Below are 25,127 nucleotides of genomic sequence, written 5' to 3' on the forward strand. Positions count from 1 at the left end.
ACCCACACACCGGGCCTTGTAGTCACATGGGTTGAAACCACAAACAATCCATTAGCGCACATCAGCAGCCATTGATCTTCCCAGGCTGACCTTTACCATTTGTCTGCCAACTGTTGTTCTCTCTCTCTCTCTGTGCTCTATCTCCACTGATCATTTACTCCTCGACCCACCCCATCTTCAGCATATACCAACCTTTTCCTAGTTAAAATCAGTTCTGAAGAAATGTCATTGGACCTGAAATGTTAACTCTGCTTTCTCATCACAGATGCTGCTAGACCTGCTGAGTTTTTCCAACAATTTCTATTTTTGTTGGAGGTTTTATGACAAATGTGATGGGATTTTCATGGTTACTGTTACTGAGACACACTTTCAATTTTATATTTCCTCCAGTAAATCTAATCTCCAGCAACAACTTTGTAGGATTTTAATCCAGAGCATTATCTTAGGTCTCTGCATATTAATCTAGTGACATTACCACTATACCAACATAAGATCTGATACAGCCAATCTCATTTTATTTTGATCTAAATGATCTAGTCTCTCATCAATGCAGATGTTTGTTAGTCCTCTAAAAGCGAAGTTCATTTTAAACATAAATAATTTAAAATTAAGCAAATATTTGTAACTTGAGAATTCTTGAGATTATGTATTTGGAATTCCTGAGCGTGAGTTTGCCCACTTTGTGTTAAAGTGTATCATTGAGTAAGAGTTATGACTCCCAAGGTCCACAGGAACTTTTCCCACTCAGTGTTCTGCATCACACCTCATTAATTATGCATCAGGCTCTATACTATCCTTCTCGTGAAATCCTTTGGCAGGAGAGGCAGAAGTGTTTGCTTCTAGTGGGACCTGCCAACTATCATCCTGTTAGTACCATATTTAAAAGCTCAGCTGCACACCATTTCAGATACTGAAAGCCAGGATCTACCCTTCACTTTGTTGTGCACTACTAACATGACCAAAGACATAGCCCTGAAAGGAAAGCTGGCACCTTGCTTTGGAGACAGGAGGCACTGGGGAATTAGGAGATGGAGAGGATGGCAATACTTTATCTGTACCTTACCAGTACCTGGTACTATGATGTTGTGGCCATAACAGAGACATGGGTTTCTCATGGGCAGGAATGGTTGCTGGATCTTCCAGGGTTTAGAACATTTAAAAAGAATAGGGAGGGGGGAAAAAGAGGAGGGGGTGTAGCACTACTAATCAGAGAGGGTATCACAGCTACAGAAGCTTCCATTGTCGAGGAAGATCTGCCTACTGAGTCAGTATGGGTGGAAATTAGGAACAGCAAAGGAGTAGTCACCTCGTTAGGGGTTTACTACAGGCCCCCCAATAGCAGCAGGGAGATTGAAGAAAGCATAGGTCGACAGATTTTGGAAAAGTGTGGACGCAGTAGGGTTGTTGTAATGGGTGACTTTAACTTTCCTAATATTGATTGGAACCTCCTTCGAGCAGAAGATTTGAATGGAGCTGTTTTTGTAAGGTGTGTTCAGGAGGGTTTCCTAACGCAGTACGTTGACAGGCCGACGAGGGGGAGAGGCCATTCTAGACTTGGTGCTCGGAAACGAGCCGGGGCAGGTATCAGATCTTGTGGTGGGAGAGCATTTTGGTGATAGTGACCATAACTGCCTCACATTCTACATAGCTATGGAGAAGGAGAGGATTAGGCAAAATGGGAGGATATTTAATTGGGGAAGAGGAAACTATGATGCGATTAGACATGAGTTAGGAAGCATGGACTGGGAGCAGTTGTTCCATGGTAAGGGAACTCTAGACATGTGGAGACTGTTTAAGGAACAGTTGTTGGGAGTGATAAGTAAATATGTCCCTCTGAGACAGGCAAGAAGGGGTAAGATAAAGGAACCTTGGATGACGAGAGCGGTGGAGCTTCTTGTGAAAAGGAAGAAGGTAGCTTACATAAGGTGGAGGAAGCTAGGGTCAAGTTCAGCTAGAGAGGATTACATGCAGGCAAGGAAGGAGCTCAAAAATGGTCTGAGGAGAGCCAGGAGGGGGCACGAGAAAGGCTTGGCAGAAGGAATCCGGGAAAACACAAAGGCATTTTACACTTACGTGAGGAATAAGAGAATGATCAAAGAAAGAGTAGGGCCGATCAGGGATAGCATAGGGAACTTGTGTGTGGAGCCTGAGGAGGTAGGGGAAGCCCTAAATGAGTTTTTTGCTTCTGTCTTTACGAAAGAAACGAACTTTGTAGTGAATGAAACCTTTGAAGAGCAGGTGTGCATGCTGGAATGGATAGAGATAGAGGAAGCTGATGTGCTGAAAATTTTGTCAAACATTAAGATTGACAAGTCGCCAGGCCCGGACCAGATTTGTCCTCGGCTGCTTTGGGAAGCGAGAAATGCAATTGCTTCGCCACTTGCGAAGATCTTTGCATCCTCGCTCTCCACTGGAGTCGTACCTGAGGACTGGAGAGAGGCAAATGTAATTCCTCTCTTCAAGAAAGGAAATAGGGAAATCCCAGGCAATTATAGACCAGTAAGTCTCACGTCTGTCGTCTGCAAGGTGTTAGAAAGGATTCTGAGGGATAAGATTTATGACCATCTGGAAGAGCGTGGCTTGATCAAATACAGTCAACACGGCTTTGTGAGGGGTAGGTCATGCCTTACAAACCTTATCGAGTTTTTTGAGGATGTGACTAGAAAAGTTGATGAGGGTCGAGCTGTGGATGTGGTGTATATGGACTTCAGTAAGGCATTTGATAAGGTTCCCCATGGTAGGCTCATTCAGAAGGTCAGGAGGAATGGGATACAGGGGAATTTAGCTGCTTGGATACAGAATTGGCTGGCCAACAGAAGACAGCGAGTGGTAGTAGAAGGAAAATATTCTGCCTGGAAGTCAGTGGTGAGTGGAGTTCCACAGGGCTCTGTCCTTGGGTCTCTACTGTTTGTAATTTTTATTAATGACTTGGACGAGGGAATTGAAGGATGGGTCAGCAAGTTTGCAGACGACACAAAGGTCGGAGGTGTCGTTGACAGTGTAGAGGGCTGTTGTAGGCTGCAGCGGGACATTGACAGGATGCAGAGATGGGCTGAGAGGTGGCAGATGGAGTTCAACCTGGATAACTGCGAGGTGATGCATTTTGGAAGGTCGAATTTGAAAGCTGAGTACAGGATTAAGGATAGGATTCTTGGCAGCGTGGAGGAACAGAGGGATCTTGGTGTGCAGATACATAGATCCCTTAAAATGGCCACCCAAGTGGACAGGGTTGTTAAGAAAGCATATGGTGTTTTGGCTTTCATTAACAGGGGGATTGAGTTTAAGAGTCGTGAGATCTTGTTGCAGCTCTATAAAACTTTGGTTAGACCGCACTTGGAATACTGCGTCCAGTTCTGGGCGCCCTATTATAGGAAAGATGTGGATGCTTTGGAGAGGGTTCAGAGGAGGTTTACCAGGATGCTGCCTGGACTGGAGGGCTTATCTTATGAAGAGAGGTTGACTGAGCTCGGTCTCTTTTCATTGGAGAAAAGGAGGAGGAGAGGGGACCTAATTGAGGTATACAAGATAATGAGAGGCATAGATAGAGTTGATAGCCAGAGACTATTTCCCAGGGCAGAAAAGGCTAACACGAGGGGTCATAGTTTTAAGCTGGTTGGTGGAAAGTATAGAGGGGATGTCAGAGGCAGGTTCTTTACGCAGAGAGTTGTGAGAGCATGGAATGCGTTGCCAGCAGCAGTTGTGGAAGCAAGGTCATTGGGGTCATTTAAGAGACTGCTGGACATGTATATGGTCACAGAAATTTGAGGGTGCATACATGAGGATCAATGGTCGGCACAACATTGTGGGCTGAAGGGCCTGTTCTGTGCTGTACTGTTCTATGTTCTATGTTTATCCTGCCAAATGAGGCCATTTCACCGGACGCATAAGTCAAGATGGCAGGCTATGTCAGTTGGTTACGTCTGGTAGGTTACATTAAAAGTGAGGGAAATGGTTCTTAACATTGCTAAAAAGGTTCTGGGATTTGAAGATGCTTCCCAAGCTTTCCAAGTAAGTTTAGAATAACAAAGAAAGGATATACTTTTAGAATTAGCAAACAGGTTCGAATTCTTTTATTGAGGGATAAAAGGAAAGCTGAAATTGTAGTGAAATTGGTCAAGCACTTAGGTGTATCAGAGAAACAGGCATGTGATGTGGCATTAGAAAAAGATAAATTGCAAATGAGACAACTGGAGTTTGAAGATAAAGAAAGGGAAAGAAGGTTCTTAGCTGGGCAAAAAGAAACCAAGAGAAGAGAGGGCAAAAGAAAACGAGAGAGAAGGGAAAGAAGAAAAAGGGAAAGAATTTTTGAATTAGAAAAGATGAAGTTAGAAGTTGAAGCAGAAGACTTCAAATGACTGAAGTAAAAGCACAAAATAGAAGTGAGGATGAGCAAACTCATCATAACCAACAGCCTGGTAGGGATATATACAAATATGTCCAAACATTACCAAAATTCAATGAAAAAGATGTAAAAACCTTTTTCATTTCCTTTGAGAAACTAGCAAGGCAGATGGACTGACCAGAGACAGTGTGGGTAATGTTACTTCAGACCAATTTGATAAGCAGGGCTGCGATGTTTTTGTAGTGCTGTCAGATGAGATGTCAAGAGATTATGAAGAGGTTAAGCAGGCTATTATGAGCGTCTACGAATTAATACCAGAAGCATATAGACAATGGTTCAGAAACATAAACAAGGAACCAGATCAGAGTTATGTTGAGTTTGAAAGAATTAAACAGAGTAACTTTGATAGATGGGTGAGAGCATGAAAGATAGAAAAGACGTATGAGAATCTTAGAGAGATTATTCTGCCGGAGGAGTTTAAAAACTCACTTACAGAGATGATAAAAATTCATATTGAAGAACAGAAAGTTAGCAAAGTAAGAAGAGCTGCAGAGATGATGGGTGAATATATATTAGTGCGTAAATTGCAATTTATCTTCTGACAGCAATTTCATGCTATAAGGGATAGAAATTGGGGAAAAGGGAAATCCTTCAACAAAATAAAATCACACTGGGAACAGTTTACCACAGATGAAAAAAGAAACCCAAGAGAGTGAAAAGGAGGCAAGAAGCTTCAGATGTTTTTACTGTAATGGAGTGGGAAACAAAGTCACAGTGCAGGTAGTTTAAGAAAGACACTGGAGAAAAGGATGTGGTAAAAGATGCTAAGCCTGTGGGATTAGTCGAGGTAGTGAAGGACATCCCAAAAGGAGTTGAGGACCTGCTGGACAGTGCACAGCCTAGCTATGGGCTGGATAGTGAGACAGTGCCTGACGTTTACAAAGACTTCTGTGGGTAAGGTTTACTCAGTAAGAACAGGGGGAGAAGTAAAGAAGTTACAATATTGAGAAATACAGGAGCTGGTCAGTCTCTAATAGAAAGAGATGACAGTATTTGCACTCCTTCTGAAATATTACCCAAGACAGCGGTAATCTGTGGAATATATAGACAGAGATGTAGCATTCCCCTGTGTAAGATCGGGTTGGAAAATCCAATCAAAGCTGGGGTAGTGAAAGTGGGAGTGATTAAAAGATTCCAGGAATACAGTTTGTTCATGGAATTGACCTGGCAGGAACAAAAATTGGAGTGATGCCTCTTGTAATGGAGAAGCTTAAGGAAAACCAGACGACTGAGGAGCTAAAAGAAAAATATCCAGGAATTTTTCCAGACTGTGTGGTGACAAGATCAGACAGTTATAGGTTAAAACAAGAGGGGAAAACCAAACAGACAGATGAAGGAGATGAGGCCCACTTAGTTGAAAACCTGTTTGATGAAATGGTGAAGGAAGAACCGAAGCAGGTGGAGGATCAGGCAGAAGCACTTGGTTGTAGAGTCATGGAATCCTACAACACGGAGATAGGCCCTTGGGCCCAAACTGGCCCATGCCGACCAAAATGTCCATTCACGCTTAACCCAATTTCCCTCCACTTGGTCCATCCATATCCTTCTAAACCTTTCCTATACATGTTTTCATCCAAATGCTTTTTAAATGTTGCCAATGTACCCACCTCAACCTCTTCCGCTGGTAGCGGATTCCATATGCATACTACCCTCTTGTGGAAAAACAGTTGCCCATCAAATTTCCATGTATTCTTTCCCCTCTTACTCTTAAACTGATGCCCTCTAATCCTCAATTCTCCAAACTTGAGGAAAAAGACTGAGTGCATTCAACCTATCCATGCCTGTCATGATCTTATACACTTCTATAAGATCACCCCTCAGTTTCCTATGCTCTAAAGAAAAATGTCCTAACTTGACCAACCTCTTCCTATAACTCAATCCCTTAGTCCTGGCAGCATCCTTGTAATTTTTTTCTGCACTGCTTCCAGTTTAATTACATCCTTCCTATAGCAAGGTGACCAAAACTGAACACAATACTCCAAGTGCAGTATCATCCTGAATAACTGCAACATAACTTCCCAACTTCTGTACTCACAGCCCTGACTGATGAAGACAAGGGTCTCGACCGGAAATATAAGCTTTCCTGCTCCAATGATGCTGCTTGGCCTGCTGTGTTCATCCAGCTCTACACCTTGTTATCTCAGCCTTCTTCACTGCTCTGTCTACCTGGGACTCCACTTTCAGAGAACTGTGCACTTGAACTCCAAGGTTCCTGTGTTCCACTACACTCCTTAAGGCCCCACCATTCACCATGAAACTGCTGCCTCGATTTGACTTTCCAAAATGCAACACATCACACTTATCAATATTAAACTCCTTTTGCCATTTCTCAGCCCTTCACCGGCTGATCAAGATCCTGCTATAATTTCTGATTACCTTACTCATGGACCATGATACTGCCTATTTTAGTGTCATCCACAAACTTTCTAATCATGCCTCATACATTCCCATTCAAATCATTGATATAGATAACAAATAGTAATGGGCCCAGCACTGACGCCACTACTCACAGCCCTCCAGCCCAACAAGCATCTTCCACAATTACTCTCTGCTCCCTACCATCAAGCCAATTGTGTATCCAATTCACCAACTCTCCCTGAACTTCATGCAATCTAACCTTCCAGAGCAGCCTACCATTTGGAATCTTATCGAAGGCCTTACTGAAACCCACATTGACTAGGTCTTCCACCCTGCCCTCATCAACCTTCTTGGTCACTTCATCAAAGAATTCTAAGAAATTTGTGAGGCATGATCTCCCATGCATGAAGCCACGCTGACTACACCTAATCAAATCCTGTCTTTCTAAATGCATCTATATCTTATCCCTCAGAATTTTCTCAAGTAACGTACTTACCATTGATATTAAGCTTACTGGTCTATAATTCCCAGGTGTTTTTCTGCAGCCCTTCTTGAATAAAGGTACAACATTCATAACCTTCCGGTCTTCCGGGACCTCTCAGATTGGCTGATGATGATGCAAATGTATCAGCCAGGGCCCCTGCAATTTCTTGTCCATCCTCTTACAGGGTTCTTGGATATATCTGATCGGGACCAGGAGATATATCCACCTTCATACATTCTAATACTTCCAAAACCTCCTCTACTGTGATAAGATCTGTCCCCAAGATGTCGCCATTAACTTCCCCAAGTTCCCAAGTGTTCGTATCTTTCCCTGTATCTTTCTCTGTAAACACAGAGGAGAAATATTCATTGAGGACCTCACCCATCTCCTGCAGTTCCACACATACATGTCCACTTTGGTCCTTGAGGGGTCCTATTCTCTTCCTGGTTATTATTTTTCCTTTAATATACTTAAAAAATCTCTTTGGATTCACCCTAATTGTCTCAGCCAAAGCTATCTCATGTCCCCTTTTCACCCTCCTGATTTCCTTCTTCAGTAAACTCCTGGATCCGCTGTATACCTCGAGGCATTCCCTTCATCGCAGCTACTTGTTCCTGAGCTATACCTCCTTTTTTCTGGTCAAAGCCTCAATATCTCTTGTCATCCAGAGTTCCCTACTCCTGCCAACCTTGCCGTTCAACCTCACAGGAACATACAGACCTAGAACTCTAGCTATCACACTTTTAAAGGCCTCTCACTTGCCAGAGGTCGCTTTGCCTACAAACAAATTACTCCAATCAACTCCTACATGGTCCCGTCTAACTCCATCAAAATTCACCTTGCCCCAATTTAGAACTTGAACCTGTGGGCCAGTTTTGTCCTTCTCCATAACTACTTTAAAATTAATAGAACTATGGTCACTGGTCCTGAAGTGCTCCCTCACTGTCACCCCAGTCACCTGTTCTGCCCCATTTCCAAAGAGCAGGTTGAGTTTTGCTCCTTCCTAAGTATATATACTGCTTGAGGAAACTTTCCTGAGCACATTTAACAAATTCCACCCCATCTGAGCCCTTAACACTATGGCAGTCCCAGTCTACGTTAGGAAAATTAAAATCCTTCACTAAGACAACACAATTTCTCCTGCAAGTCTCTGCAATCTTCCTGCATATTTATTCTTGTAATTCCTGTTGACTATTTGGAGGCCTGTAGTACAACCCCAATAACATCACCATCCCCTTCTTATTTCTTAGTTCCACCCACAACACCTCACTAGATGATCCCTCAGTTATCTCATTTCTGACTACTGCTGTGATACCCCCTTAATCAAAAGTGCAATTCTCCCTCCCCTTTTTCAGGCACCTCTGTCCCACCTAAAGCACCTGTAGCTGGGCACATTAAGCTGCCAGTCCTGTCCCTCCCTCAGCCATGTTTCTGTAATGGCTATAATATCCCAGTCCCACGTACCTACCCATGCTCTGAGTTCATCGGCCTTATCTGTCAGCCCTCTTGCATTGAAATAGATGTAATTTAATCCAACAGGCATTCCTTGCTCCCTGTCATATTCCAGCCTGACCTGTCTATTCAACTTGCTATTTCTGATATTGTATCTCCTTCCAGCCTCACGCTTGCCCCCCTGCTTTTGAGATCACTGCCAATCTAGTTCAAACCCTGCCTTGTAGCACTCGCAAATCTGCCCACCAGGATATTGGTCTCCCTCTTGTTCAGGTGCAGCCCTTCCCTCTTGAACAGGTCACCTCTGCCACAGAAAATATCCCAATGATCTAGAATCTGAATTTCTGCCCCTGCACCAATTCTTTAGCCACATTCATCTGCCATATCCTCCTGTTCTTAATCTCGTTAGCATGTGGCACTGGAAGTAACCTGGAGATTACCATTGTCAAGGTCCTGGTTTTTAACTTTTTTTCCTAGCCCTCCACAATCACTCTGCAGGACCTCATCCTTATCTACCGATATCACTTGCACCAACGTGCACAATGACTTCAGCTCACCCTCCCACCTGAGAACATCTTGCAGCCACTCCAAGACATCCTGGATTCTGGCAACCAGGAAACAACACATCATCCTGGATTCCTGTCTGTGGCCACAGAATCTCCTGCCTGTTCCGTCTCAGTATTGTGTCCCCTCTCACTAAGGTCCTGTTTACCTTTACCCTTGCCTACTGTGCTCCAGAGCCATTCGTAGTGCCACTGACCTCACTACTGCTGCTTTCCCCTGAATGGTCATACCCCTCTCACCCCCAAAGTATCCAGAATTCCTCTTTGGCCTTTTGTCTTCATATTCCTCATTGTCATCCATCCATATCCGATATTGTGCCCTAAGAATGTCACTTCTCCTTCGTGAATTCTGCTTTTGTCAAGTTTATGCCCAATTTTGCCTTCCATAGCCTTTCAAACAGCTCTGCCAAATGCTCCATGTGATCTTTCCTCAAATGGCTAAAGAACACTATGTCATCTATGCAGACGGCACAATTAACCAATCCTGCAACAACTCTCTTCATAAGCCTTTGAAAAGTCGCTGGTGCATTTTGCATTCCAAAGGGAATTACTTTAACTTGATTGAGCCCATTTGGGGTTACAAAAGTTGAAACTTGTTGCTCTCTCTCCGAGAAAGGTACTTGCCAGTAACCGCAAAGTAAGTCCAATTTTGTGATGTAAGTGCTTTGTCTTGCATGTTCTACCCAGCCCTCCAGCCTTGGAATTAGGTATGGATCAGATTTGGTCATGGCACTGATCTTCTGATAATTAACGCAGAATCATTGAGTACCATCAGGTTTGGGAACCAACACAATCAGTGAACTCCACTCACTTTGACTCAGCTCTGTGGTGGATCCTTGGAGAATCACTTCTACTTTCTTCTAAACCTGTGCTTTTGAGGCCTGTAGGGGTGTTGTTTTATCGCAACAGCATTCCTATGTCAACCTCATGCTATCATGTTAGTCCTCCTCATTCTATTTCTACATATGTCCTCATAGCACAGAAATAAGTCTTTCAATTCAGCAATAATGGGAACTGCAGATGCTGGAGAATCCAAGATAACAGCGTGAAGCTGGATGAACACAGCAGGACAAGCAGCATCTCAGGAGTGGCGCTGCCTCTTGCTCCCAAGAGGAGCTCGAACAGTTCATCCACTTCACCAACACCTTCCATCCCAACCTCCAGTTCACCTGGGCCATCTCCAACACATCCCTCACCTTCCTGGACCTCTCTGTCTCCATCTCAGGCAACCACCTAGAAACTGATGTCCATTTCAAGCCGACCGACTCCCACAACTACCTAGAATACACCTCCTACCACCCACCCCCCTGCAAAAATTCCATCTCCTGTTCCCAATTCCTTCGCCTCCGCTGCATCTGCTGCCAGGAATGAGGCATTCCACTCCCGCACATCCCAGATGGCCGCGTTCTTCAAGGACCGCAACTTTCCCCCGACAGTGGTCGAGAACACCCTTGACCGTGTCTCCCGCATTTCCTGCAACACATCCCTCACACCCCGCCCCTGCAATAACCACCCTAAGAGAATCCCCCTCGTCCTCACATACCATCCCACCAACCTCCGGATACATTCGCATCATCCTCCGACATTTCCGCCATCTACAATCTGACCCCACCACCCAAGACATTTTTCCATCCCCACCCTTGTCTGCCTTCCAGAGAGACCACTCTCTCCGTGACTCCGTTGTCCGGTCCACACTCCCCTCCAACCCCACCACACCTGGCACCTTCCCCTGCAACCGCAGGAAGTGCTACACCTGCCCCCACACCTCCTCCCTCACCCCCATCCCAGGCTCCAAGATAACTTTCCCTATTAAGCAGATGTTCACCTGCACATCTGCCAATGTAGTATACTGTATCCACTGTACCCGGTGTGGCTTCCTCTGCTCTCCCACAACTGGTAACAGAACTAATACATTATCCCCAAATGCAAACATCCGTATTTTAGATTTCTTATCTATGTCTTGCTTCATTAGATGCTGTGTCACCTTCAGATGTTATCTGGCTAATTCACCTAACTCTGTTTAATCTTTCTCTCACCTCAGATACATAGTCCAATTTCCCCTGCTCTACCTGAGGTGAACCATAGGGTGAAGTCTTTGAAAAGATCAGATGTCTTACTATCCAGCCTGTGACTAAGCCATGTACATTCCTGCAGCTCCTTGCCCTCTCTTGGGATTTCCTTCACTGCCTCAACTAATCTCACTGGTTTAGTCCAATTTCTTTGACTTCAGACCTATTAGCTTTTCCTTAATTAATTTTAAAGACACTCTTGCTTGGTGTCCAGTTATCAATTCAAATGGAGTGAACTGAGTCGATTCATTTGGAGCATTTCTTATAGCAAATAATATAAATGAGATACCGTTATCCCAATCATTTGGGTACTTCTTGGCAATATATACAGTTGATTTAACACGTTTGACGCCTAAACTATCCATGACCTCCTTAAATAATTTGGCAGTAAAATTGAAACCTAGGTCTGAGTGATCCTCCTTGGGTAGTCCATAATGGGTAAAGAAAGTAAGCAACCCCCTCCACCCCCGACAACCATTATTGCCTTGACATTCCTTCATGGAATTGCATCTGGAAACCTGGTTGACACATCCATTATGGTTAGCAAATACTGGTTCCCACTTTTGCTGTAAGGGAGGGGATCTGCACAATCAATCATAACCCACGTAAAATGTTCTTCAAATGTGGGAATTGGCATCAAAGTTGTTGGTTTTATTACTGCCTATGGGTTTCCTACCATCTGACACATGACAGGTATGACAATATTCAACCACATTTTTATGTAATCCAGGCCAATAGAAATGCTTCTGCATCTTAGCCAGTCTTTCTTGCCCCTAGATGACCTCCTACAGGTAACTCATGTGCTATCCACAATACTTCCAGTCTGTATTCAATTAGCAACACAGTCAGGTGAATTTCTGCCCATTTCTCCTCTGCACTAACCTGCCAAGGTCTGCATGTCCACCTTAAAATTTTATGCTTAAGATAATAACATTCCAGAATACATTCTGATTCCTTTTCCAAGTAGGCCTTATCATATAAATACTTCATTGTCACACCTTTTTGTAATAATATTTCAGAACTAAACACCTCTGCCTGATCCTCTACCTGCTTAGGTTTCTTCCTTTGCCATTTCATCAGAGTGTCGGCTAACAGGACCTCAACTCCTTCACCTTTCTCTTTGGTTTTCCTTTCTTGTTTTAACTAATGTCACAACATAGTCTGGAAAAATTCCAGAATATTTTCCTTTTAACTCCTCAGTTCCCTGGTTTTCTTTTGGCTTTTCCACTACAACGGGCATCACTCCCACCTGTGATCCAGCTATATCATTTCCAAGAACAAACTGTATTCCTGGAATTGTCAACGTTTCTATTACTTTCACTATCACTTCCCTAGTCTTGATTGGACTTTCTAGCCTTATCTTACACAGGGGAACACTAATTCTTTCTCCATTTATTCCACGGATAATCATTCTCTTGGGCAATATTTCAGAAGGAATGCAAATATTTTTATCTCTTTATTAGAGATTGACCAGCTCCCTTATCTCTCAATATTGTAATTTCTTTACTCACTCCCCCTGTTCTACCTGAGGTGATCCATAGGGTGAAGTCTTTGAAAAGATCAGATGTCTCACTATCCAGCCTGTGACTAAGCCATGTACATTCCTGCAGCACCTTGCCCTCTCTTGGGATTTCCTTCACTGCCTCAACTAATCTCACTGGTTTAGCCTCTTTTACCACATCCCTTTTCCAAGTGCCCTTCTTAAACCACCAGCACGATGACTTTGTGTGTCCCACTTTATTGCAGTGAAAACAGCTGAGGTCTTTCACCTCTTTTCCACTCTCTTGGGTTTCTTTTTTCACGTGTAGTAAACTGTCCCCAGTATGATCTACTTTCCATTTTACATTGAAGGATCTTCCTCTTTCCCAATATCTATCCCTCACGGAGTGAAATTGCTACTGGAAGCTAGTTTTCGATTTATGCATTAATGCCTATTCATCCACCATCTCTGCAGCTGTTCTTGCTGTTTTAACTTTCTTGAATGAGTTCTTGTCACTTCTGGAAGTGAGTTTTTTATCTCCCCCAGCAGAATAACATTTGTATAATCCTCGTATGTTTTTTTCTATATTTAAAGCTGTCATCCATCTTTTAAAGTAGCTGTTTAATTCTTTTAAACTAGGTAAAAGAGCGACCTTATTCCTTTCTTACATTTCTGAACCATTGTCTATATGCCTCTGGTACCAACTTGTAGGTGCTCAAAAAAGCCTGTTTTACTGCTTCCTATTCTTCTGGTACACCCACTGACAGCACTGCAAACACCTCACTATCCCTGCCGACCAATTTGGTCTGAATTAACATTACCCACACAGTCTCTGGCCAGTTCACCTGCTTAGCCAATTTCTCAAAGGAAATGAAAGAGGCTTCTACATCTTTTTCATTGAATTTTGGTAATATTTTTACATATTTGTATATATCCCTACCAGAACCTTGGCTATGATGGGTCTCCTCATCTTCACGCTTCTCCTCACTAAGCCTATCTTCTACCTTCATTTCCATCATTTTAAGTTGGCAATCCTGTCTAATTTGCAACTTCTGAAGTTCTTTCTACCTTTCTTCTCTCTCCTTTCCTTTTTGTCTTTCCTCTGCCTGTAATTGTAATTCAAACAGTTTCAATTGCCTTTCCTGTTCAAGCTGTTTCACCTTCAATTGAATTCTAGCCATTTAGAAAGCTTCTGATGGCCTTTCCAGCAAATTTAAATATTGAACGATTGCAATAATTACCTCGTCTTTTCTCACAGACAAAGGCAACCCGAACTCTAGCTTGTCTGCTAATTCCAGCAGCTTTTCCTTGCTCACCTTTTGTAAAACCCCTAAAGTCACTTCTTCCATCCCCAGAAAACTCTTAGTGACTGATAGACCCATTATCTCACTTTTTGATTTAACCAACAAGCAACTAGAATTAAACCGATTTTCCATTTCTCACCTATGTTTTATTTAAAGATCTAGGACACTTGTCCCCAAGTCTGATTAAATCTGCTGGTACCTTTTGCACTCTTAATCTGTTCAAATCCCTCCAGATCTGTCTAAATCCTGGACCCGATCTGTCCCAAGCCTCTAATCAGCTATAAAGAAGAGGTTGGCCCCTCTCTGAGAACGTAAACGGAAACATCCAAGGAGGAGCACCTCACCCTGTCATCTGTTAAAAGGAGTATGAAAGGGGGTGAAACCCATCTTTCAGCAATTTTAGTGGTTAAAGAAAATAAATCCTTTAGAATCAATAAGTAACAATTTATTTATGTAACTCTAACATGAACAAATTAGCTAAACTATTAACAAATCAAACAAACCCCTTCTAGCTACTAACTATTCCCGAATAACGCAAGATTCTAATGGTATGCTGTTTCAATAAATAGAAGTCCCACCTATATAACATTCTCTCCGTCAATTCTTCTCCCAGGAATGCTTGCTCTATCAATTCTTCTGTCAGGAATCTTAGCTAGGAGTGCTCTGGTACTATTGGGAATAGGTGGTGTTTTCTCTAAGAGCTGAGAGCTGTTATCTCTACCAGATGGCAGTTAGCTCTCCCCTCTCTTGTAAAAATGTGCTCTTCTTTTATACCCTTGATGATATATCTTTTTTTACAATAGGATTGGGCCTATGTTGTCAAAATCATCAGATTTAAATTTAATTTGTTTTTGGTATCTAAGTGCCTTGTTCAAATTGATTAACTTATTTCAAAACTTGCAAAACTTGCTGTCTTGATTAAAAAAGAACAAAGCTGCTGCTTGACCTGCTAACTGTATGGCCTTTTGATACAAATGGTACAAATTCAGGTTCTCTCTATGTACTTTCAAGCTGCTCGCAGACATATAGTTTAAATCTCTGAGCAGAGAAAAGGTGCAATCTTTTAAAAGGTCTATGCAATTCTTTACCCCCCTATCATTTTACAAACACTAATATTTTATAAACACCAAACTCTAACATCCTACCTCCCAATCCACCAATACTCTACCCAACTTTGCAACAAATGACCTGTTACTGCTCTTGTTTCTGATGTTCTTCTAACATCTTTCGACCTCTAGAGGAAGCTAAGAAGGATCATCCACTTGGCACTTCTGGCTGAAGACTATCGTGAATGCTTCAACTTTCTTATGCACTGACGTGCCATTGTCTTAATCATTGAGGATGAGGACATTTTTGCAGCCTCCTACTCCTGTGAGTCATTTAGTTATCTATCACTAATCATAATTAGATATGGCAGGACTGCAAAGCTTAGATCTGATCTTTTGGTCCTGGAATTGGTTAGCCCTGTACGTACTTGCTACATCTGCTGTGAAGGCAGGTAAGTATCTCTGTGTAATAACTTCACTAGGTCGACACCTCATTTCTTTTAAGTGTGCCTGGTTCTGTTCCTGATGTGCCCTCCTATGCTCTTCGTTGAGCCTGGTTTGATTCCTGAACTTGACGGTAATGATAAAGTGAGGTATACGCCAGCCCATGAAGCAGCAGGTTGTGTTGGAGTACAATTTTGCTGCTACTGCTGATAGTGTACAGTGCCTCATCGATGCCCAACAGGCACCTATAAAAATGAGGATCCACAGAGAGGAACCCCAGAAGCTTTCTCCTGGAACATTCCACAGCTGTCTGGCCTCTTCATGCCCCTCTTGCCTGTGTTACCAAAGCCAGTAGAGTTCCCAGCTAAAGAAGGTGAATCTGAGCAGGACATTCTCAGTGGGCCTGAGCCCTCTACATCCTAACATCCCAGGAAAACCACCCAAGTTTCCAGACCAACATAGCTGACTACATAGCAGGCTCCCTCCACCCAGCTGAAAAGGCTGTACTATAGTTAAATGTAGGGAAACAATTTTTTAAAAATTCTCAGAGCACAATGGGACTCAATTTTGAGTAATCTTACTCTTTTCTAAATATTTAAGCACATGCAATCTTAACATGCCTTCTTTGGTATCTTTGTCAATGTCAGATCTGGCTTGTTACATCCATTTAAGAGATGAGCAACCTCTTTGGACATCCCAAGAATGAAAGAAGTTTTAAAGAGAAAGCTCATGTCTCAGAAGCCATCAGCTCCTTGACTACAGATATCGTTAGACATCAGATATTCTTGAACCATGCCATTGATGACTGCAGCCTAGGCATTGCCCTTCAATATGGGCAACACTGCGGTTAAACAGAGTGTTCAGGGTTTTGAGGTTAGGGCCTAGTCTGTACACATTTTCCACACTTGCATCCACTTTGTGAGAGAGAATACTGTATCAATAATGATTTCACATGTCTCTGAAGGAGAATGTTCATTTTATTATCTTTTAACAGAAAATACCACCATTCAAGGCTGAAAGACTTATAATGGCCACTGCCCCTCATAGCAAATTTGCACACTGAGAAAAGCTGCACAATCATTGCTTTTTACAGATTCAGTGCTGTACTGTTAGATGCTCAGGAATTTCAGGGCAACTTAGCAGTCTGCACTTAACTTTGAAACATTAAAGGCTAACTGATGATGAAGAAGCCAAAAGGAGCTGCCTGCGATTTCCTCTCAACCTTCTGCCTATCATGCCTCCATTGTAAAACACTTGTGTCATATATTGATTGAATCCTTAAGAGGTACTTAATGTTAGCACCTTGCAACTTTGGTGTTACTTTTTCCGAGCAGTCAGTAGGACCCAAAATATGTGAGTGCTTGAAAATGGGATTACCCAAAGATGATCAAGTGTTCAATCAAAAATATTATGAAACATTTATTCAATGACAGAAAATATCATGAAGAGTGTAAAAATAACAACAGGTCCTTTTCACTAAACAGGGCTGCTTGCCATGTGACTAAAATTAAGGTTAAATGTTGAAGGAAGTCCAAATCCAACTCATTCATCATAGAAACTAGCTTCTGTCTGGCATCTCAGGCTCGCTAATGCATTGCCGTCTTGGATGTACTTCTCAGTCAATGCCCAGCCACTCATCCTCAGCTGCATCCTCAGTTGTTGATCCTGTTGATCCCATATTTCCTTTGATGCCATGCTCTTTGTCTACTCTAGTTATGAAGGAGACTATTATGTACTGGGCATTTGTCTGGGCTCCAGTCAGACCTAAGAATATACAACCTTATAGTTGCAATCCAACAGGGAGATTTTATTCAAAATCTATGCACTCTAAAGCTCAAAATAAGTCTGTACGAGGCCTTAAATCTGGCTGAATACAGTGTGGAGCTGGAGGAACACAGCAGGCCAGATAGCATCAGAGCAGCAGGGAAGTCAACATTTCAGATCGAGACCGTTCATCAGGACTGGACGATGACTCACCACTGTGACTCACCAATGGTCATGTGACATAGCTCTTAACGGGACACTACCCTAATATAGCATACTCCTTCATAATAGGCACAGCATGCCACAATGATACAGGACATTCTGAGTTATATTGCAAGGTGCCCCACAGAGCAATCCAGGTATCAAAATCTCATCTTAAAGATCTCATCTTAAAGATCTCATCTTAAAAATCTGTTACAATGTTGCCCTGTTGAAAGCATGGACAGCGTTGTATCTTGATTCTTATCAATTTGTGGCTTTCATCGAGGTATCATCAGCAATGAGGGGCTACCCTAGTCTCCCAGCAGCCATCCCTGTATGACCCGTGGTCCTTGGAAGGAAGCAAGAACTAGAGGAGTGGAATTCTAGCAGGAAGCCACCATAATAGCTTAGTCCTTCTACCATGAAAAAAAATCACCTTTACATGTCACATGTCCCTATGTAATTAACTCGAGTGCAAATATGATTGCTGAAAAATGTTGAGTTCCACTTGTAGCTGTGGAATGTGAAACAGAAGTTTCAGGCCCATTTGACACTTTAATGTTATGTTTAAGTGAGAAGAATATAATTGCCATGATTGGTTGAGGCCGCAATCTGAAATATGTATTCTTGGACAATGAATGACCTGCCAATCAATTGGAATTTGATGCCAGATGGGTGGCAAAACTGAATCAATAGATGGTGGGTTACTGCAATTGCTTTAAGCAGAGCCTCAGATTAAAATAATTTTATTCTGTCCCCAAGAGAAAAATATTAACTTAGTCTGTCCACTCTGCATGCAAAGGCAATGATTTTGCATTGTTATTACTCAACTGTTGTGAAGATGGCAAGGTTTTACCATTATGTCCTTTTGAGTGACTTGCAGTCTCCACCTGAGTTGCCGGATGACTCCCCCTTCCAAACCTTCATGTTCTGTTTGGTGTGGCCGTCCATGAGTCACTGATAACCTTTAGGCCTTCCCATTTCCATTCAGTCCCTTTATTTAACCATTAAGGTCCCCGGTTTATGCCCAGAACCCATGGTTTTGTGAATTGCCATGCTCTTGTTGGCCATATACCCACCCCAAAGTACTACTAACGTATTAAATGTCACCTGTGAGATCCTATTCTTCCATCTTGAATTGCCCCTTTTACTGTAATCAATCCTTCAGCAATTCAGTCCAGTGAACCCCATTCCCAGACTTGAGTTTCCCACTTTCCCAGAATTCCTTTGACTTTAGGAATCAAGCGTTATTGGAAATAGGCAGAAAAATGGAGTTGAGTATTATCAGATCAGCTGTGATCTCATTAAATGATGGAACAGACTTGATGGGCCAAATAACCTAATTCTGCCCCTATGTCTTATGGTGCTATGAGTCCAACTGCCCCATGACTAATTGTGACCCTGGACTGGCTTGACAGAACTACCTGGCTGAACCAAATTCAGTTCCAGGACTGATTTCTTCACAGCTCCTGACTGACGTACCGTGTAATTCACCGACTTGTTACGCTTGATCTGTAGGACTGACAATGGCCCAGGGAAAGAAGTAACATAGTAGTAGCGTCGCTGAACAAGGCATCCTTGGCTAATGTTCTAAGGGCATGTGTTCAAAAATTCAATTAATAATCCTCATCCTCAAACTGAAAACCAGTCACACCAATGGTGACCATGAAACTATTATGAATTGTCAAAAATCCCATCTGGTTCACATTTGGAAAAGAAACCTGCCATACTCACTTGGCAAGCCTAGATATAACTCCAGACCCACCGCAAAGTTGTTGCCTCCTAATTTCCTGCTCAAATGGACCAGCAAGCCATTCAGTTATATCAAACCACCAGAAATTCTAAAGAAAGCAATGAAAATGACAGACCACCTGGCATTAAACTAAATGTCCCAAAAGGCAATGGCACAAGCAACTATGTCAATCCTGCAAAGTCAGTCTTATCAACATCTGGGCCTTCTGCAAGAATAAGGAGACCTGTCCCAAAGATTGGACCTAGTCATATTCAGTCAATCACATCTTACAGACAATGTCACAGATACCATTATTGCCAAGCTGAGTGCCCTGTCCCACCAGCAAATAATGGAAGAAGCATTGAGAGTGCCAAGGAAACAAACTATTCATTGGATGAGAGACTTCAATGTCCATCACCAATTGTGCCACAATTGACTAAGCTGGTTGATTCTGAAAGAACACAGCTACTAGACTGGGCCTATGACAATTTGTGAAAAAACCAACAAGAGGAAAACCTATTGAATTCAACTTTACCAACCTACCCGTCACAGATGCATCCACCCATTACATTATTTGTAGGAATGATCACTGCACAGCCCTTGTGGAGACAAAGTCTTGCCTTCACAATGAAGATACCCTCTACTGTGTTGTGTGACTCTACATCCGTGCTAAGTGGGAGACACTTCAAACAGTTCTGGCAACTCAAGACTTGGCATTGTGGGCTATCAGCAGCAGCAGACTTGAATTCAACCACAATGTGCAACCTCATGACTATTCATATTCCCTCACTCTACCATGACCAACAAGCTGGGTTCAATACGGTTCAATGATGAAGTGCAGAGGGGCATGTCAGGAACAACACAAGACTAAAATGAGATATCAAAATAGTGGAGCTACAATACAGGACTGCTAAAATGCTGAGCAACAGAAGCAGCACACAGCAGAGAAGACTAAGTGAACACACAACCAACAGATCAAATCTAAACTCATTAAACAACTAACAGGAGGTATAAGCTCAACAAATATCCAAATCTTCACCACCATGGGATCAGAATACATCAGTACAAAGGATAATGCTTGGATATTTGTATCAACCTTCAGTTAAAAGTGCTGAGCGGATGATTCATCTCAGGCTCCTCCTGAGGTCACCAGCATTGCAATTGCCAGTCTACAAACATTTCGGTTCATTGTGTGATTTCAAGAAACAGCTGAATACGCCATATCGTACAATGGCTTTGGGGCCTAACAACATTCTAGTAATATAGCACTGAAGCATTGTGCTCCAAAATTAGCAGCACCCCAAGCCAGCTATTTCTGTACAGCTACAACATTAGTATCTACCCAACATTGTGAAAAATTGTCCTGTATATAAAAAGCTAGACACATCTAACCCCCAATTACCTTCGGTCTGCTTCAAATGAACAAAGTGATAGAACAGATCACCACAATGCTATAATGCAGCATTGCAAAGGAACCAGCAATGCCTCATCCTGTTAATGAATAAAAATAAAGGAACTCCTGCAAAGATGTCCTGGAGCCAAGGTGACCGACCACCAACAACCACAACCATCTTTTATTGTGCAAATATGTATGCAATTGGAGGAGAACTACCCCGTTTCCCCCCACCTGCTTTTTCCTATTGACCCCAGTTTAGCTAGGGCTGATTGATGTTAAGATGCCACTTATATACCATAATCCAGATATGTCCATACAATATATAATAATCTTGTAAGAGTACAAAACTAAAAGATCTATACCACTAATGAAATCATATTTCAAAGCTGAGCACAAGATGTGAGAGTTTATGAAAGAAGGGCAGTAAGCATTAAATATTAAGCGTTAAATATTTTAAATATTGCTTTTCTCCCTCTTAGATGATGCTAATGAGATTTTGAGAAAAGGCGAGGCTTCATTCATAATGTTGGTAAAGAGAAGGATTTCTGGAGGTGCTGCTATTCTAACAGTAAATGACGAAGCTTATCTTGATGGATTTAAAATATTTTACAGAAGGATTTAATCCTGTCGGGCCAGATTCAATCTCAGTAAGTTACAGACATTAATGAAAATCAAAAGAACTGTGGATGCTGTAAATTATTAACAAAAACAGAAGTTGCTGGAAAAGCTCAACTGGTCTGGCAGCATCTGTGAAGAAAAATCAGAGTTAACGTTTCAGGTCTGGTGACCCTTCCTCAGTCATAAATGTTACCAGATCTGTTACATATGGGCAGTACCATTCTCTGGTAGAAGTGTTAGACTATATAATTACTCTTTCAAGATATAAAATGGTTCTGTATTATATTAAATTCTTTACTGGAGACGTACAACATTTTACCCATTGATTATTTGCAATAACTGTCTCATTGCACTGAGGTCAGACTTGTCTAAATGTAGAATCTTAAAAAGGCAGTGTTTTCTTAGCCCGAGTTAGCAAGAGAGGTGACAAGAAATTGAAAGAATTCATCAAGTATTCCCTGAAGAGAAATTCACCCCTTCTCACCTCCTCGATAATTAAATACTGAGTAAAATGATCCAAGGACAACTTTCTCAACTCCACAGCAATTAAAGTTCTTATTTGGTCACTTAATGGCCATTGAGGTCCTAAACATACCCTGTCCTGGGTAATTACCTAGCTCCCTAGTGGATGAGAAAGGTAGAACTGCTGGTCAAGTTTGAGGGCCTCCAATTGCCTCAATCAGAAAACCACTTCTCTCACTTCAAGAAAAAGGAACAAATCTTCCCTCTCACTGCCAGAGAAGGCCTTGATCAGAGATCTTTAAAACCTAGATGCTACAGCCTGTGACTGATTGGCAGCTTCTAGTAACCTGACACATCAATCAGCTGTTAATAAACTAATAAATGTGCAGTACAGTGAGTTACCTTCCCTTCTGGTGTAGCAACATTAGTCACCAGGAAACTTGCTCTCCCTAGAGTTAGTCAAAGTAATGGGAAAGCCCTTAGAATTTCACCTTTTTTCCCTTTACTACACTGCATATGGACGTACATGGAATAGTGTAGGTTAGATGGGCTTCAGATTGGTATGGCAGGTCGGCACAACATCGAGGGCCGAAGGGCCTGTACTGTGCTTAATGTTCTATGTTCTATGTACACTGAATTGATCCTGTTATTATGTCTATTTGATAAATGATTATGCCCTGTTAGCCTATTAACTAAATCTGCCTTGTCAGATATCATGCTTAATCTTGCAAACAAAACAATTTATCCACTTTATATGTCAATTCATAACAAACCAAATGGAGTTACTGATGTTCTCAGTAACAGCTTGGATAGAGGTTGAGGCAAAAATGGTGATGTCTTCTTCAGTCCTGTTTATTTGCCCATAGTTGCCTTTTCGACAAACAGGTCAAATGAGCCTCAGAGATATAAAATGGTGGTGGCATTAGGGTGTGGCACAGTGGCTCAGTGGTTAGCACTGCAATCCCTGGCCACTTGAGAGATTGAGAATTTCATACAGTCACTACCCTCTGTGAAATTAATTTCCTTCTCATCTTGGTTTTAATTGAGTGTGTTCCCTTATTCTGTCACTGTAACCCTGAGTTCAAGATTCCCCCAGTTTGTGTCAACCTTTTTATCTGAGCAATCAGCCTAATGAGTCACAGTTGAACCATCCCCAATGCCAGTTTATCACTTTTATAACTATGGTAGACCTAAAACTGTGCATAGTATTCAGGCATGAGTATACCAAGGCTTCCTGTTTTTAACTTCTAATACTCTATCAATAAAGGTCAAAATTCCATGTCCCTTTTTAGTTGCTTGTTGCATCTGCATGCTTTTTGTTTTTCATGCACGAGAATACCTAAGTCCATCTGCATTGCACTTTCTTAGACACTCTATTTAAATAAGAGCCTGCATATTTATTCTTCATACGATCTTACACTTTTCATGTTAAATTCCCTCTGCCACATTTTTGTTCACTGACTTAGCCTACCTGTATCCCCTTGCAGATTCCTTATGTCCACATTAGAATGTGCCACCCAGCCTATTTTTGTTTTCACATTAAGAGAATTTAGATACTTTTGTATGAGCACTTAAAATGAGTGCTTAAAATGTCAGGGCATGGTAAGCAATTGACCAAAGGTGGATAGATGGGATTAGGGTAGTTGGTGTTTGTCAGCCAACAGAGACGTGGTAGGCTGAAGGGCCCATTTCTATCTTGTATGACTGTATGATTCTATTACACATCATTAATATAGATAATAAATAATTGAAGGTATATGACTGATCTTCACTAGTGAAGTCCACTAGTTTTATCTTTCCAACCCAAGAAAGGCACATTAATTGTGATTCTATGTCTTGTATGTGTTAACCAATCCTCAGTCATGCTCATATATTACCCTGAATGCCATGAGGCCCTATCGTATGCAGTAACCTTTTATTTGACACCATAATGGCTTCTGAAAATCCAAATGCATTGCATGTACTGGTTTCCCTTTATCAACTCAGCTTGTTATATCTTCCACAAGCTCTTGCAAATTTATCAAACATGATATCCTTTTCACACTGTTGTCACTGGTTGTGTTAAAAGCTTTTCTAAATCCTCTGACATTTCTTTCTTAATAATGGATTCTAGCATTTTTCAACAACAGATTCTGGAGAAGAGTCATACTGAACTTAAAATATTATCTCTGTTTTTCTCTCCACAGATACTGTCAGACATGCTGAGTTTATCCAGCATTTTCTGTGTTTATTTTAGATTTCCCAGCATCTGCTGTATTTTGCCGGTATCCCCGCAGCAGATGTTAGGTTAATTGGCTTTTGGTTTTCTACCTTCTGTTCTCCCTCACCTCTTGAAAAAGGTGACACATTAGTAATTTTCCAATCCACTAGAACCCTCCCAGAATTCATTGAGTTCTTGACCGTTTTGACTAATGCCTCCACATTTTCTGCCACGTCCACTGAAACCTTTGGATGAAGACCATCAGAACTTAACAACTTGTCTGCCATTAGTTCCATTAGGTTGTCAAAAACTCTATTCCTTGTAATAAGATCTTGCCTCCCATTAGCTACTGCTTATCTTTATCTAATCATAATCTTTTGTTCTTGGGATTTTGTTTGATTGGCAAAGTTATTGCAAACAGTACAAATTCTAACCTATTTCTGGATCTTGAATTCCTTGGCAACTTGTATAGATGAGACCCATCATGAATGTCATTACTATTTCGAAAGTCCTGACAACTTTCAATAGTTTGTTACAGTTGTAAGAGAAAATGTTTGTATTGTAGAGAATGGGATAATCCTGAGATTTATTGCCTATCTCCCAAGACCCTGCCATATGCTTCAATATATAAGAAAAAGCAATGGTCACAGTTATATGTGGCTATTAGCTGTGATTTAAAGAGAGCACAGAAGTACATTCAAGTCATTAGCCTCTACACTGTTTACATTCTCTTGTGTTTTAGATGTGGTACACACATGTCGCTTTACATTGCTTGCCAGCAGCAGAATATGGATTAGAGCCCAGATCAGACAGACAATAGTAGTGGAGTTTTGGTTTTTGTACTGGAGGCCTGTGACCAGCAGTGTTCTGCAGGGATTGGTGCTGAGTTTGGATTTAGACGAAAATGTAGGAGGCATGTGAAATAACTCCACAGAGGCTGGTATCCCGTCACCAAGTCACCCTTTATTTATACGTGGAGCATTCTTAACACTGATCCAACATCCTCAGACACAGCTGTCAGAGTGAACCGAACCTCTGACACTTCTGTTTATATCTGTCACCTGGGCTCCCTGATTGGACTATATTAAAGGTCCCATTCAGGGAACCCTTATACTATGAGGTCCACCTGGCTGACCACATTACAATCACTAT

This window comes from Stegostoma tigrinum, chromosome 29, assembly GCF_030684315.1.
Source record: "Stegostoma tigrinum isolate sSteTig4 chromosome 29, sSteTig4.hap1, whole genome shotgun sequence".
NCBI lineage: Eukaryota > Metazoa > Chordata > Chondrichthyes > Orectolobiformes > Stegostomatidae > Stegostoma > Stegostoma tigrinum.